The sequence below is a fragment of the Dermacentor albipictus genome, chromosome 4 (assembly GCF_038994185.2).
Source record: "Dermacentor albipictus isolate Rhodes 1998 colony chromosome 4, USDA_Dalb.pri_finalv2, whole genome shotgun sequence".
Lineage (NCBI taxonomy): Eukaryota > Metazoa > Arthropoda > Arachnida > Ixodida > Ixodidae > Dermacentor > Dermacentor albipictus.
Window position 1 is genome coordinate 87,456,322 of NC_091824.1, and position 15,916 is coordinate 87,472,237.

Consider the following 15,916-nt stretch of genomic DNA (forward strand, 5'->3'; position numbering starts at 1 on the left):
TCGGTGTGTGCCGACGCTGAGAAATGCGTCAAGCGACAACCGGGTTCCTTTCTCACGCTTCTTTCTAGACCAGCTGGGCCACCTAGTGACACTGCCCAGAAGTCCATGCTAGGCCTCCGAGACGAGAAGCGTGCCAAGCCGGTGCCTGCGAACGCTGAAGAGTGTTCCCCTGCTTGCCGCACGCTCAGTGGCGCATACTCAGTGACCCAAATCAGCGAGCGCTTCATTAAAGAGTGGCGCATACCCAGTGCATTCATGGCGCGGCTTGCTAAAGCGTTGGCGTCAAAGGCGCTAATTGAAAAGCGGCACGCAGCCAATGCATCTGTGCCGCAGCCTTTTAATGCGTCGGGTAGCTGTCCTTGAGCGACGCTTGTGACGTGGGCTCTATTCCGATCTGTACCCGAGAATTTCAAGAAACCTTTTCGCCGTCGAGCGACAAATTCGCACTAGAACAGATCTAGTTACCAAAGCTAGGCCCAGGGACTTTCGTTGAAGAGCGCCACACACCCGACAGATACCCATTGACCCAGGTTGGCACCAAAGCGGTGCATTGGAGACCAGCGCAGACTGAGTGGCGCGTACTCAGAGCTCCAAGTTAGCGTCAAAAAGTTTATTCCGACAGCGGTACCAACCCAGTTCTGCGTTAATAGTGACGTATGTCGGTGCTAAAGATGTTCGTTGAAATGCGGCGCGTACGCACACATGGCCGCGTAATCAGTGACGCAAGTTGGTTGAATGGTTGGCTTTGAACCCTAAAACTTAAGCACAGCAGCTCAATTCACTACCATTTCGTCCACTGTCTACTCAGTGGCAAAGGTAGGCTGGAAAACGGTTACATACAGACAAACATAGACTGAAACATACATACATAGCACCCGGGAAGTGCGTCAAGTACCCTAAGAACGCTAACGCATTAATAGTTCGCCACCTCCAACAGGCTACTGGTAATGCATGAATGGAAGGCCACATGCCTTCGAACGCTATTTAAAAGCATCCATGTCTTGAACTGGTTCATTCAAGCTTTATTCCCGTAAAATCTGCCAGCAGCGATATTCAGGCTTCTATGCATTTCGATTAGGGCGGTGGTCAACAATCTCGTTTTAGTATTTAGGTAGAGAACAGCTTGCGAAGACTCTCGGAAGCAAGGATGCTCGGGCTATCTCAAACAAGGCGTGAGCCCGGCAGAGTGGTAGGCGACAAAATTGCACATAAATATAAATGGAGGTAGGCGGATGGACTGAAAAAGAAAGGTAGCCAAATATTGGAAGCGATAACGCATGCGTATTGCCTATTGAATTTCAGGTGCTGTTGCTTCATCCATGGCAGAAAAGCACCAAAAGTCGTGAAGCAACTGGGTTCGCTGACAACGGAAGAAGGATGGCGATTTGTGCGCAGTTGGGATCGCTTAGATGCACGTGGAAGCGCTAAAAAGCAACATTTCACTGCCAGAGTGGCGTCCGTATTCGTGGAAAAGCACCGTTCGGTGACCCGCGCATCAAAAAGAACGCCAAAAAGCTTAAACTTTGACCTCCAGCGTCTGATCGATCATGGAGTGCGAACACGGTTTTGACGTGTTAGTATTTTTTTAAGGCAATTTCGCGAAAGTCAAGAAAAGGAACAAACAAAATGAAGTAAGTCTGAAGCGAGAACAGAAACCGCTCGGGTTGTATTGTCATAGCTTTTTGTATTGTCCCTCCTTGTGAAATGGCGAGTTTTATTGTTTCTTTCATTGTTTATGCTCCTGTTTGCCTGATTATCCATTGGTTGCTTTCATATGCTGCTGTCTTTCCTTTTATGCTGTGAAGACTGGCCTAGATCAGGAATTCCAGTAAGACATGGGATGAAATGTATGCTCTATGGTTCAAGGAACCAGAATGCCAGCTATTGCGCGTTATATTATCGTGTGGGTAACGAGGTTAAAATACGAAGCAATTATTGCGTTACGACGGCCAGCGTGGGACGAGAAACAAAAAAAATGGCTGTGGCTTAGCTAAGGTTAAGCCCAGGATGCGAAGCATACTAGCCTTTATTTTAGTTGTTAAACCACTGTTTAGCCTGGTGAACTGGTTTTACTTGGCTATATTTGGTTCGGCTAGACGAAGAAACAACTCATGCGTTACTCTGCTTCGCCTTCAAGAGTGGAACGCGATAGCGTTCCCGTCGACCCGCCAAGGGGTGTAAGACAATGGGCAACGGCGCAGCGACTACGCGCCCCGCATTGGACGCGGTGAGCGTCGAGCAACGCAGCGTTCGGCGCGGCAACGAAATGTGCGCCTGAGCAAGCGACGCACGCAAGAGGCACTTTTGTACCGCTTTGAAGCATCGTACTGGTGGCTCAGTGGTAGCATCTCCGTCTCACACTCCGAAGACCCTGGTTCGATTCCCATGGGCCCAGCCCATCTTGCAAGAGTTGAGCCAAAGCCACCTAGAAACAAGCGCAGCTGCTTATATACCGCCGCGACAACGCGAGTGACGGCGCGAGTTGGAGCCCCGTTTCTCCTCTGTCGTGACGTCACGGTGTCACGTGTTATGGCATGGGGTCAAAGGTCATTGAAGGCGACACCGCCGCGCCTGAGGAGCTGGGTTGAGCTCTCGTAATATGCTTCGCATAAAAAAGAAAAGGCAGGGAAAAAAGGTCTGGTGATGACTTTCAACAACCTTTATTAATAATTATTCACACATTTGTACACCTGGCAGGTTTGCTATCTTCAGGCATAAAGATACCAGTTAAAGGCAATTCAGCAATACTTACCTCTGAAAATGAACTCAGCAAGGATAACAGGATGAAATGGACTGCCACATGAGCGCTACCATGTATGGCATACGGAATTTATTATCAGTACACATACTTTAAAGTAGAGCAGTAATCCATGTCTCTTTGCCCTTTTCGTCTTGCGTTACGCATTGGTCATCATGCTGTAGAACCAACTCACCCTAATCTACATCTAGCAGGTATCGCTAGTAAGGTCCTCCAAAATTTCTTGCGGCGTAATAAAGTGTGTCGACGGGAAATGTTAGAGCTACACAGTAACATTAGTGCCCTGTGAGTCAAGCGAATACTGTCGCTGCAATTAAAAGAGCGCCACGTAGGTTGTTCGAAATGTTCAGCTTTGTCGAGAGTCTTGTTATTGGCCCATGCTCGGCTACTAATAATCTTTAGTTTCGATGCTACACGTAGAAAACTACTCATAGCCCTGCAGTTTATCAGAAGCTGAATCGTATTTCTCAATTTCGTTTTGTACACTTGCTAGCTGACATGGATTCTGGTGGTACACTTATTCCCACGTGTGAATGATGGCTCCTTCGTCACAGAGTTGAATTAGGTTATCTAACGTTTTCTTTGATCTATAATACAATAAAGAAAATACTTAGCATGTATTACTCTTCTGCACAGTTTGAAGCAGTTTCGTAGCTTTTCTCAAATAACCTGTTACATGCTGTTAACTGAAGATATGCGCGGCTTAGACAACTCATGGTGTACACAGGAATACTAATACTTGAATGAACAATAAAGATTGCTGACTAATTGTAGTTTACACGTAGTGTAGAAGATACTTTTGCTTGAATTATTGTACTTCTTTAATAGTGCATGAGTAATTCCAAATGAAAGCGCTTGGTGTCGGAAAAGATGGCTTAGTTGTCGTATGACCCGTAAGAGATGGTTGAAATGTAATAGAAAACATGGTTGAGAATGAGCTTGAAAAAAAGTATGTGAGAAGACATGTGACACGTCACCAAGGTGAAATTACATTTCACTCCATCAAATTGGCACCATCCTTTATGAATGCAAATACAATATGTTTAGTTTCCTCGTTTAGCCTGCCTGCCTATATTGTTCTTTGTATTCTGTTTTCTTAATATCTCAAGAGATTTTATTATCTATTTTTTTTTCAGTGGTCTCACAACTTCAGGGGCCGAAGATATATCGGCAGTTTGTTCGGCTACTGTCATGTCAGGCTGCACCCTATTGGGTCATGTCTAAGATTGTTAATATCTACAAATGATTAATAAATGAATCGATTAAATGCATCCCGCAATGCGATTAATCTTCGTCGATGTCAATGTTCAGCTGGTCAGCCTAATTGGTTAGACTTGTTCGATTGATCGCTTTTGATAGTTTCACTGGAATGACGCGAAAATTTTGAAATTGTACTGGAACAAAGGCGCACGAGCAGTAACTGTGCGGCTGTGGTAGAGCAATCGTTGGCCGTTTGCTTTTTCCTTGTGATTCCGAGCCAAGTGCTCCGCCTCTCATCCCTCCACAGGCCACAACGTCGGCCGAAGCCGGAGACTTGAAATGACCTCGCAATTCAGTGCCTACTGCAGCAACTCACCCGTTCATCGTCGACCCACTGCCGGTCCACTGAAGACGTGGCACAGCATGCGGGCCAGTTTGCAGGATGTATTTGACAATGAAATGGAGTTCATGTCGACTCCATCAAATATGTAGCATCCGAGCATCTATTCCCTTATGCTGGTTGTATGGCCATTCAAAGAAAGTTTCGGTTTCACACGAACATCCCAGCCAATTGACATTCCTTGGCTCTGTAGGAAAGAGCATGTGGTTTAAAATCCTTAACCAGTAATTTCGTGCATGCTGCACTTTCTTGCATATTTCAGTTGGAGTTCACGTTTCACTATTGCCATTTTTCTTATGTCTTGTTTTACTGTACTGCACGCGGATTCTCGCGTACCCTGTCTTCTATTTATTTCCACGCTAAGTGGCGTTCTACAACATTTATTGTTTATCTTTTCAAAAGCTACTAGTGCCAACTATATTTATTCTTTACTAATTTAAAGATTACACTTTTGTCAAACGTTTACAAACTTCTATTTGAAACTTGATTCCATCTCTCATACATTAAAATAGGGTCTTACAGAAGTAGATAAGTGTGGTTCAACCTTTTTAGAATGGATAGATACAGCTTTCTTGGACCTTTTTAGAAGTCCCCAACAAACATTTCTATTGATCATCTAATCGATGAAAATCCCTGCTTAGAAAGTGATAAATCAATCAAAGGCTACACTGGGGAATGATTATTCGTTAATCAAACAAAAGATTAATCGAACATCCCTAGTTACGTCATTGGGCTTGGCTCCAGTTGCACTCTAGGTGTAGTGCATGGGTTTGATAAAACATGAAATTTTTATTCTGCCACGAAGTTATTGTGTTGTTGCTTTTAGCGAATTTAGGTTGCTCTAACCAGTTTATTCAGACGCGTTAAATAAGGAATCAGTGCTTTAAAAATCAAACTGTCAACAAAATCTGTCAATTTGGAAGCCTTCATGCAGACGACACGTGAATGTGTTGTCTATCTGTTCCTGTTGCCGTCAAAAGACCTGACATGACAGCTTGTTTTACGAGTCAGAAACTCACTTGACTCAATACACACTTCATGAAAATATTTCTATGGAAGGCGTAATGGTACATGGGACATACAAAATCTCGGTATGATTAGGTACGCTCACAGCGACTAGTATCGAGGGGCGGAGGTTTGACTGCTCAAATCTCGGCACCGGAAGCACTTCCTTTAAGTGATGTTGAATCTACTCGGCGAAAACCCCACCAGCGAACGACACACCACCTACTGAGTATGACCAAACCATAGGAATGTATTCAAGAAAGATTTGCTTTGAAACGACTGGCTGGAGGTGGAATACGAACGCTCGTCTTCGCATTACGCGTACGATGCTCTTAACGATTGAGCTACCGCAACACCGTTTTGTCGTCCATTGTTTCTTTTTTTTGGGGGGGGGAGGGGGAGGTAGGAATTTATGTACGTATACTGCACTTAACCCCAGGAGTGTTAGCGAGCCCCACCACTCATGCCCGTGGAGGCAAATGTAGAACATCCTTTCTGCCGCAAGGCGTCACGTGGTAGGTGCACGTGGGAGGGGGTAACTTGGCCAATATTTGCTGTCTTGAGCAACCACATGCTTTGTGAATACTGGCTGATTTTTCTTTGCAACTTTACCTTTGATGTTTATTGCTAGTAACTCTTCTGCGAATGAGCGATCATCAACACTTTTCTGAGTGTAGAAGGAACAATATTTATTCGTTATGCGTTATGAAACTTGGTGCCTCTTGTTCTTTTCTTGAATCGCAGCTTTGACGGAAGCAACACAAAATGAAAGGACAACTTCGGGCAGTCCAATTTAATGTTACAAAACAAGCAAAGAGAAATGTATCAACCTATATGGCTGGTTCATGAGAATAATGGACCTGGTGACTGGTTTGATGGTTGTTCTTATTTATTTATTATTTATTTATTTTTTAAATAATTAATTATTTTATTTATTTATCGACTTATTTAGGCTCATACTCTCAAGGCCCGGGGGCATTACAGAGAGGAGTGGTAATTATTACAAATAAATTCGTTCACAAATCCTTGAAGTTTGTGGCGTCAGAAATGGCAGTGATGGAGCAGGAAGGCGGTTCCAGTCATTCGTCGTTCTTGATACAAAGGAATCAAAATAAACGCTGGCGCGACAAGTTTGAACTTCAACCTTAAATCGATGATCCGTGCCTGACGATATGTATGATGGCGGGGAGATTAGTTCATCTTTAAGTGTTTCATTAGTGTAATAAATCTTATGAAAAAAGCATAGGCGAAAGTATTTACGACGTAACTCTAGGTTAGGCAAGCCAAGGGTTAGTTCCATTGACCAGACATTTGCATGGCGAGAATAATTCGAAAAAATAAAACCAGCCGCTCGGTTTCGAATGGATTCGATGGTATTTTTTAGCTTTAGAGTAGAACGGTCGAAAATGAAGCATGCATACTCAAGGTTAGGCCTCAATAAGGATTTGTACAGAAATAACTTGACGTCTGCAGTTGCCGACGAAAAATTACGCCGCAAAAACCCAAGCATGCGATTAGCGTTACCGTAAATGTAATTAATATGAATGTTAGATTGTGTGTTCTGTTCAACCAAGATATTCAACCAAGATATTTATATCATGAAACATTTTGTACAAGTATATTGTTAATATTGTACGTAGGAAGGGTGGTATTTCTGACAGCACTGGACACACGCATCGCCTTACATTTATTAGCCCCCGCAGGGGCGTCTGCGTCAGCAGGCGTTTGGTGTGTTGCGACACCACGGACCCGAGCACACGAGGGTTGGACCCTCCCGCGTTTAGCCGTGCGCGGCTTAGCCGTGTCTGGAGAAAGGGGGATCCTGGAGGTTCAGCCGATGCTGGGTGTTTGGACCTTTAAGGCCCCCCGGCGGAGGCAACACACCTCTTTGGCCTCTGCTTCACATAGACGGCACCCCCGGACTGACCCACCCTGGGGAAATCGGTAGTTGCCTTTTCCTGTCTCTCTCTCCCTATTACCTTCGTCTTTCTCTTACTTTCCACCTTTCCTGTCTCCTCCTCTCTTCTTTTTACTTCTTTTTTCCTGGCGGCAAGGGTTAACCCTGTGTGGATAGCCAACCTTGGTTATTTCATATTTGGTTATAGTAGTAATGTACAGCTGGCGTTTGCAGGCCGTGTTTCACAGGTCCTGCAGCGTCCCCTTGTAGGACTCCACGGTGGGTGGTTGGCGTTACTGCCGAAATCTCACATATGTTTATGGCTACCTCTTTCCCTCCACTCCCTGTTCGCCCTCACAAAAGAGCGCACCGATGAAGTATTCAAATTTTTTGGTCGGCAAAAAGATTCTTTTCCTCGTTTCCACGTTATCCATTCTGAAACACCAGCTAAACCAGTGCGAACGATTTCTCCATTTCTTGTATCGAAGTCCCTTACCGAAGTTTTTGGTCCAGGATATAAGGCATCGAGGATGGCTAGCGGTGACCTCCTCTTGGAGCTCCGCGATCAGAAACAATTTGAGAAACTGCCTAAACTTGTATCATTTGGGGAGACCCAAATAGTAGTAACCCGCACCGCACGATGAATACCTCCCGCGGCGTTGTCTCGGACGATGATTTGCTGCAGCTCTCTGAGGCTGAACTCTTGGAGGGCTTCAGTGAACAAAATGTTATAAATGTCAAAAGAATCAAGATGAGGCGAGATGGTAAGGAACTTGCGACCAAACACCTAATACTCACCTTCAATTCAAGTGTCTTGCCCGAGTCAATTGAGGCCGGGTACATAAAGCTCCGTGTAAGACCGTATATCCCAAATCCCCTCCGATGTTTCAAGTGCCAGCGTTTTGGCCACAGTTCGCAGAGCTGCCGAGGCCGCCAAACTTGTGCGAAATGCAGCGCGCATGAACACTCCTCTGAAGCTTGTGAGAATGCTTTCCACTGTGTAAATTGTGATGGCGAGCTTGCCGCATACTCGCGGTCATGCCCGTCTTGGAAGAAAGAAAAAGAAATAGTCACGATCAAAGTGAAAGAAAATATATCATTCAAGGAGGCACGTAGGCGGGTGGCATACCTGCCTAAGAACACATTTGCCGAAGTGGCGCGTCAGGGGGCAGCGCCACAACGGCCTCCGGCGGCTGTCCGACCCACACCCAGTGAGGCGGCAGTGACGCCATCCGCCCCCTCGGCGGCTGCAGCTAACGCTGCTACGCCAACACAGCAGACGGGGCCATCGACCCCGAAGGTGGGCGCAGCCGAGGCTGCCCCAACCTCCCCGGCCCCATCCAGCGCTGGCAACAGCCGGCGCAGCAATATCCATCAGGTAGCCCCATCGACCTCCGGCCTGGTGGGCGCAGGGATCTTGCCTTCCGAGGCAGGACCCTCACAGAAAACTCGCTCGCAAGAGCATGTGTCCAGCGCCTCCCAAGAGGCAATGGACACTACACATGTCCTCACGGCGCGCCAAGCGCCTAAGGAGCGGCGAGGCTCACTCGAACGCTCCAGAAAGGGCAAAACTCCAATCACAGGGCCTCGAAAGAGCTCTGTAATCTAAGACATCTTTCAGTTTCCGTACACACAGCACCAACTTACTTTAAAAATGGATACACAAATAATTCAGTGGAATGTCCGAGGTCTTCTTAGAAACCTAGATGATGTGCAGGAACTCATCCAAAAACACAATCCAAAAGTGCTGTGTTTACAGGAAACACACCTAAAATCCAAACACACAAATTTTCTCCGACAGTACATAACTTATCGCAAAGATCGCGATGATGCTGTCGCATCATCGGGTGGTGTCGCCATTGTTATCCATAAGAGCATTGCTTGTCAACTTTTACAGCTGAAAACGCCTCTCGAAGCAGTGGCGGTTCGAGCTGTTATTCTAAACAAACGCATCACCATTAGCTCTCTTTACATACCCCCACATTACCAATTAACGAAACATGAATTTCAATCTTATGTAGATCAATTGCCAGAACCTTATGTTGTTCTTGGCGATTTCAATGCGCATAGCACCTTGTGGGGAGACTCTCGCATCGATGCGCGAGGTCGTCTCGTTGAACAGTTCCTTTTTTCTTCTGGAGCGTGCATTCTAAATAAGAAAGAACCCACATATTACTCTCTTGCAAACAGATCCTTTTCGTCAATAGATCTTAGTATAGTCTCCGCGTCTATACTACCCGAACTCAACTGGGAAGTTACGAGCAATCCTTACGGGAGCGATCACTTCCCCGTACTGCTAAAAACATCTAAAGAAAATGAATTTCCCCCACAAGTTCCTAGGTGGAAGATAGATACAGCCGACTGGGAGAAATTTCAAAATCTATCTAGAATCTCATGGGCTGATATGTCTTCTCTAGAAATCGATGCCGCTGTGGATTATTTTACAGCGTTCATAATAGATGCCGCATCTAAATGCATATCTGAAGGAAGTGGCTTGACATGCAGACGACGTGTCCCGTGGTGGAACGACGAATGTAGGATTGCTCGTAAGAAACAGAACAAAGCGTGGGGGTTGCTACGCGCTTCCCCCACTGCAGAGAATCTTATCAACTTTAAGAAAATAAAATCTCAAGGCAGGAGCACCCGCAGGCAGGCCAGAAGAGAAAGTTGGCAGAACTTTTTATCAAGTATTAACTCGTTTACAGATGAGGCGAAAGTCTGGAACCGCGTAAATAGAATTCGAGGGCGGCAAACATATTCACTCCCTCTAGTAAATACACAGGGCGATACACTGAAAGATCAGGCCGACTCACTGGGGGAACACTTTGAGAGTGTATCAAGCTCAAATCATTATTCACAATCATTCCTAAAATATAAACAAATAGAAGAATGCAAGCCACTCACCAATAAATGCCGACAGAATGAACCGTACAATTGCCCTTTTAGTGCTGCCGAGTTGAAAGCTGCCTTGATCGCATGCAAGACCTCTGCACCGGGATCCGATAGAATCGTGTATGAAATGCTCAAAAATGACAATGACACGCAAGTAACACTGCTTACACTCTTCAACACTATCTGGGACGCAGGGTACCTTCCAACGGCATGGAAAGAAGCCATTGTGGTCCCTGTTTCGAAACAAGGGAAAGACCCTTCTTCAGTGGCAAGTTACCGCCCGATAGCCCTCACAAGCTGCATGTGTAAGGTATTTGAAAAAATGATAAATCGGCGACCTATCCATTTCCATAAACAAAACAATATGCTTGATCCCTTTCAGTGTGGCTTCCGAGAAGGGCGCTGCACAACCGACCATCTTGTACGTATTGAAGGACATATTCGTGACGCGTTTGTACACAAACAGTTCTTCTTATCGATATTCCTTGATATGGAGAAGGCGTACGATACGACCTGGCGCTACGGAATCTTGCGAGATTTGTCAGAAATGGGCATTCATGGTAATATGCTAAACGTAATAAAAAGCTACTTGTCCAATCGTACCTTCCGGGTGAAAGTAGGCAATGTGCTGTCACGTCCTTTTGCACAAGAAACCGGTGTACCCCAGGGTGGCGTGCTCAGCTGCACGCTCTTTATCGTGAAGATGAACACGCTTCGTGCTTCACTACCACCCGCCATCTTCTACTCTGTCTACGTGGACGACATTCAAATACCTTTCAAATCATGTAACCTCGCAGTCTGCGAGGGACAGGTACAGCATGGTTTGAACAAGGTGTCAGGGTGGGCAGAGAAAAATGAATTCAAAATCAATCCTCACAAGAGTTCTTGTGTTTTGTTTACAAGGAAGAGAGGCCTGGTTCCAGATCCCTGCTTAGAAGTGTGTGGACAACAGATACCTGTAAACAAAGAACACAAATTTCTAGGTGTCATACTTGACTACAGACTCACTTTTGTCCCCCACATTAAACATCTTAAAGAAATATGTCTGAAAACAATGAACATAATGAAACTTCTATCCAAGACTACGTGGGGTAGTGACAGGAAGTGTTTAATGAATCTATATAAAAGCCTCATTCGATCGCGACTAGACTATGGTGCCGTCATTTATCACTCTGCCGCCCCGAGCGCACTAAAGATGCTGGACCCTGTTCACCATCTGGGTATCCGTTTAGCCACAGGAGCTTTCAGAACGAGTCCCGTACAAAGTTTATATGCAGAATCGAATGAGTGGTCACATCATATCCAGAGAACATACATCAGCCAAACATATTTTTTGAAAGTCCACTCTAATCCCGAACATCTCTGTTTTAACACCATTAATGATATGACAAGTGCTACACTATTTCGTAACCGTCCTTCCGTAAGACAGCCTTTCTCGCTGCGTGTGAGGGAGCTTAGTCATCAAATGCATGTCCCACTCCTCGAGCTCCGCCTAATGCAACCAGCCAAGCTGCTACCTCCTTGGGAGTGGCAGCTCATACAATGCGATATATCTTTTATGCAAGTTACAAAACACGCTTCAGACATTGAAATCCAAATGCATTTCCGGGAACTGCAGCACAAACACTCCTGCACGGAGTTCTACACAGACGCATCGAAGTCACACGACGGGGTGTCCTATGCAGCCGTCGGTCCATCCTTCTCGGAATCCGGCGTACTGCATCCGGAAACTAGTATCTTCACGGCTGAGGCCTACGCAATATTGTCGACCGTGAAGCATATAAAGAAATCAAAACTCGAAAAATCAGTCATATATACGGACTCCCTAAGTGTAGTGAAGGCTTTGATATCGTTCTGTAAGCACAAAAATCCTGTTATAATTGAACTCTATTCCGTCTTATGCAAAGCATATGTATCTAACCAACATGTGATTATATGCTGGGTGCCAGGTCATAGGGCCATCGAAGGTAATGTTCTGGCGGACCAGATGGCCACGTCAGTTGCATGGCATTCTGCTAATCCCACCGCTGCAGTTCCTGTCACAGATCTGAAGCCCTACTTGCGGAGAAAACTACGGAACCATTGGCAACGCCTATGGGACGCGCAAACAAATAATAAGCTCCACGTCATAAAGCCACAGTTAGGATTCTGGCCCTCTGTAACAAAATCACGCCGAACAGATGTCCTATTCTGTCGTCTCAGAATAGGACACACATTTGGCACGCATAACTATTTACTCACTGAAAATGATCCTCCAACCTGCGGTAGATGCGGGGAGAGGCTGACCGTCCTCCACGTCCTCCTGGAGTGTCGGGAAGCCGAATATGAAAGAAAGAAACATTTTCCCATAGCATACCGGCAGCGCATCCCCCTTCATCCTGTTATGTTACTCGGCCCAGAACCTTTATTTGACACCAGCGCAGTCCTAAGTTTTCTGAAAGATATTGTCTTGCATGTTTTTAGCCCTACATGTTCGTAGCGGGTCCTCTCTTCAGAGGATGCCGCTGCGATAGCTCCTTAGTGTAGCACATGCCTCTAGGCCCTTGTGTTTCAAGGGCTCTGGCGAGGCAGCAGTGCTCCAAGTAATTTTACCATCCTATATATTTTTATTTTGCATCATCCTTTTACGATGGATTTTAATGTTCATAGTATTCGTCATTCGTCATCGCCATAATTTTATAGTACATGGATTTTACGCACTTTATAGCGACTATTTTTAGGCCACTTTACAGCCAAGTCACATCCTCCATAATACATCGTTAACACTACCACTTGTCATGGCGCTCTTTGGCCAAACCTGGCCCTTGCGCCAAAAAACACCACACATCATCATCAACATTTATTAGAATTGAGCTTTATTTGTGACATAGAACACTATGATGTTACTATGCCAATGTTTGATTGAAGAGTATTGCAATCGCCAAGGTTAGAAATGACACGATAGAGAACGCAGTCATCGGCGAAAAACCTAATTGATGATTTAATTTGGTCTGGGAGGTCATTATTATAAATTAACCATAGTAATGGTCCTAGAACTGACCCTTGCGGTCAGTTCTAGGACATTTAACAGTAAACCGGAGGTTACTTGGCCAGTGGAAGAGAAAAATTCATTAGCATAAACAAATTGGGAATGGTTAAACAAAAAGCACTTAATCCAAGCAAGCACGTTAGGAGCAATGCTGAGGTTACTTAATTTAGTTAGATGTACTGCATCTGAAACAGTATCGAAGGCTTTGGCGAACACTAAAAAACTGCAGTCAATAATAACGTTAGCATACATCGCCTGGAATAAATCATTAGTGAATGACAAAAGCTGTGTTGGGCAGGAAAAGTGTTTTCTAAATCCGTGTTGGTAAGGGGTAAAAAATAAGTTTGACTCGAGAAATGAAACCAGGTGTGAGTAAATTATGTGCTCCATTAATTTCTAGGGAACGCTGGTTAGGGATGTAGGTCTGTAATTAAGGGGGGAGTAATGATTACCAGACTTATTTACGGGAATCACCATCGCTGCCTTCCAGTCGTTCGGAAGAATCGTGGTTTGAAGTGACTGAGCAAAGATTTCACTCAGAATTATAGATGAATATGTAATAGTTCCCTTACGAAATTTCGAGTGGATACCATCTACTCCAGTGCATGCAGAAACTTTTGAGGTCTGTATCAACTTTACAACGCTATCAAGGTCAATGATAATAGGAAGCAGTGGAAAATAATGCACATAAAAAACAGAACTTGCGCACAGAACAGAATCCGAAAATACAGAGATTAACGCGTCATTCAACGCTTCACAACAGACGCTGCGATCGACAGGTTCGTTGTTAAGATCGCACAATTCAATGGCACTAGATTTTTTACCGTTGACCACACTCCGAAATTTTTGTGGGTTGTCTTTCAAGAAAGAAGGAAAGGTGTGCTCATAAAATGTTGTTTTCGACTTAGCCATAGCATTCTTGTAATCGCTCAGTGCTATTATGTAAGCATTCCAACGCTCATCACTGCCAGTTATTTTTGCTCGCTGGAAAAGCCTTTTCGTTTTGTTCAGTGAACGTTTAAGATGCGAGTTGAACTAAGGGGCACGAGAATTAGAATAAATACATTTTTGCGGGATGTACCGGTTAAATAAGGAGTTGGCTTTTTCTTTGAATAATGACCAGTTTTTTTCAACCGATCGCGATTGGAAACTTGGAATGCAGTCAGTGATGAAAGATTATTGTTCGTTATTAATTGCAGCAAAATGAGCATTTCTGTAATCACTAATAACTTTGGACGAGGTAACAGACGGTATCGTTAACTGCAAATTACACTGCAATATACAATGGTCACGAATACCCGGTAGGTAAGTTAGAGGGAAACAAATTCTGGGGATGTAGTGAGGAATAAATCTAAGATATTAGCCGAGTGTGCAGAACATCGAGTAGGCTTCAGAACAAGCTGGTGCAGGTTAAAATCGATGCAAAGGCTGGTGAATTTGGAATGTTCAGAACAGTACTCTTGGGTTGAAGGGAGATCAGTATGCCAGTTAATACCAGGAAAGATAAAGTCCCCGAGGAGTATTAGTGGCGGGAAAGGGAACCGTAACATTAGACTATTTAAGGCATCATGAAGCCTAGGCTGAGATTTTGACAGCGGCTGTACCGTGTGTATCTTTAGAAACAGCAAGAATTAAACCCTACCGTACTGGGATTACGGTAACTCTTAAGCGACCCAGGTGGTCGCAATGAAAGCGATGCCTTTCATTGTAAAGTCATTCATGGCATTCATTTAAACATTGCCAAGTGACGTAAGTGCTCTAAATTTTTGTTGTTGTTTTACTAATGCAGTATTCATTTTCGTTACTTAGGTCGAGCTGCTGCCATCAATATTCGCGGCGTGTCATGACGGCCGGCCAATGTCCAGTGCTGCTATAGCGACTAGCCCATGAGACGTGATGCCTCAAGTTCCGCTACATTTAGCGGTCATCGCTCCCTCCATTATGCTTGCTGTAGAGCTGAAAAACTTTTTCCCCGTTCAGGCTCTCGGAACAGCAGGCGTGCGCGATCCCTAATGGTTTGCTTAGCGGACGTTCTTGAGTAAGAGGAGGCGCAAAGATAGACGGATGACTGCGATTTTAAAACACCAGAAGTCCATTAGAAAAAAATGCGCTCGAGAAGCCTTTCCCAACTTTGAGAAAGAGACTTTTGAACATATAATTGACTTGGATTGCCATACTAGACGCATACAAAAGCTAAACTGCCTCGAAGTGGGTACAAAGCTCTGGACTACCCTAGCAACGCCTCTGGTGCAACAAGGTGCAACCGGAACGTTTCACAAGGGGTACGGACGGTGATTATGACCTTGATGTGAACTTGCACAATCTGGCTTGATTATGGTAGAATCTTTTATAATGTCGCCTTGCCAAACAGTCACTGATCATTCCATATAAAAGCAACGAGAAGTGTTCTTCATGGACGCTGTAAAACCTTGCTACAACTATTTCAACTTACGTTCCGGTTTGTAAGCGGTACTTTATTACGTCATTTTATTTTTAAATGACTGTGCAGAATGTTTGACATAAAGCCCAAGCCTACATGCGACTAGATTTTGATATGAATTAAGCACATATTTTATAAATTTCTTATCAAGCTGCATTTATTACCAAATTTTGAATATTCTGTGGAACATTTCTGCACACACCTGCATGTGGGACTAGTTACTTAGGTACGTTCATAAATAAATAGACGTATAAAAATAATTAGTGTGGTATAGTCTGAAACTCGTATGGAGCCTT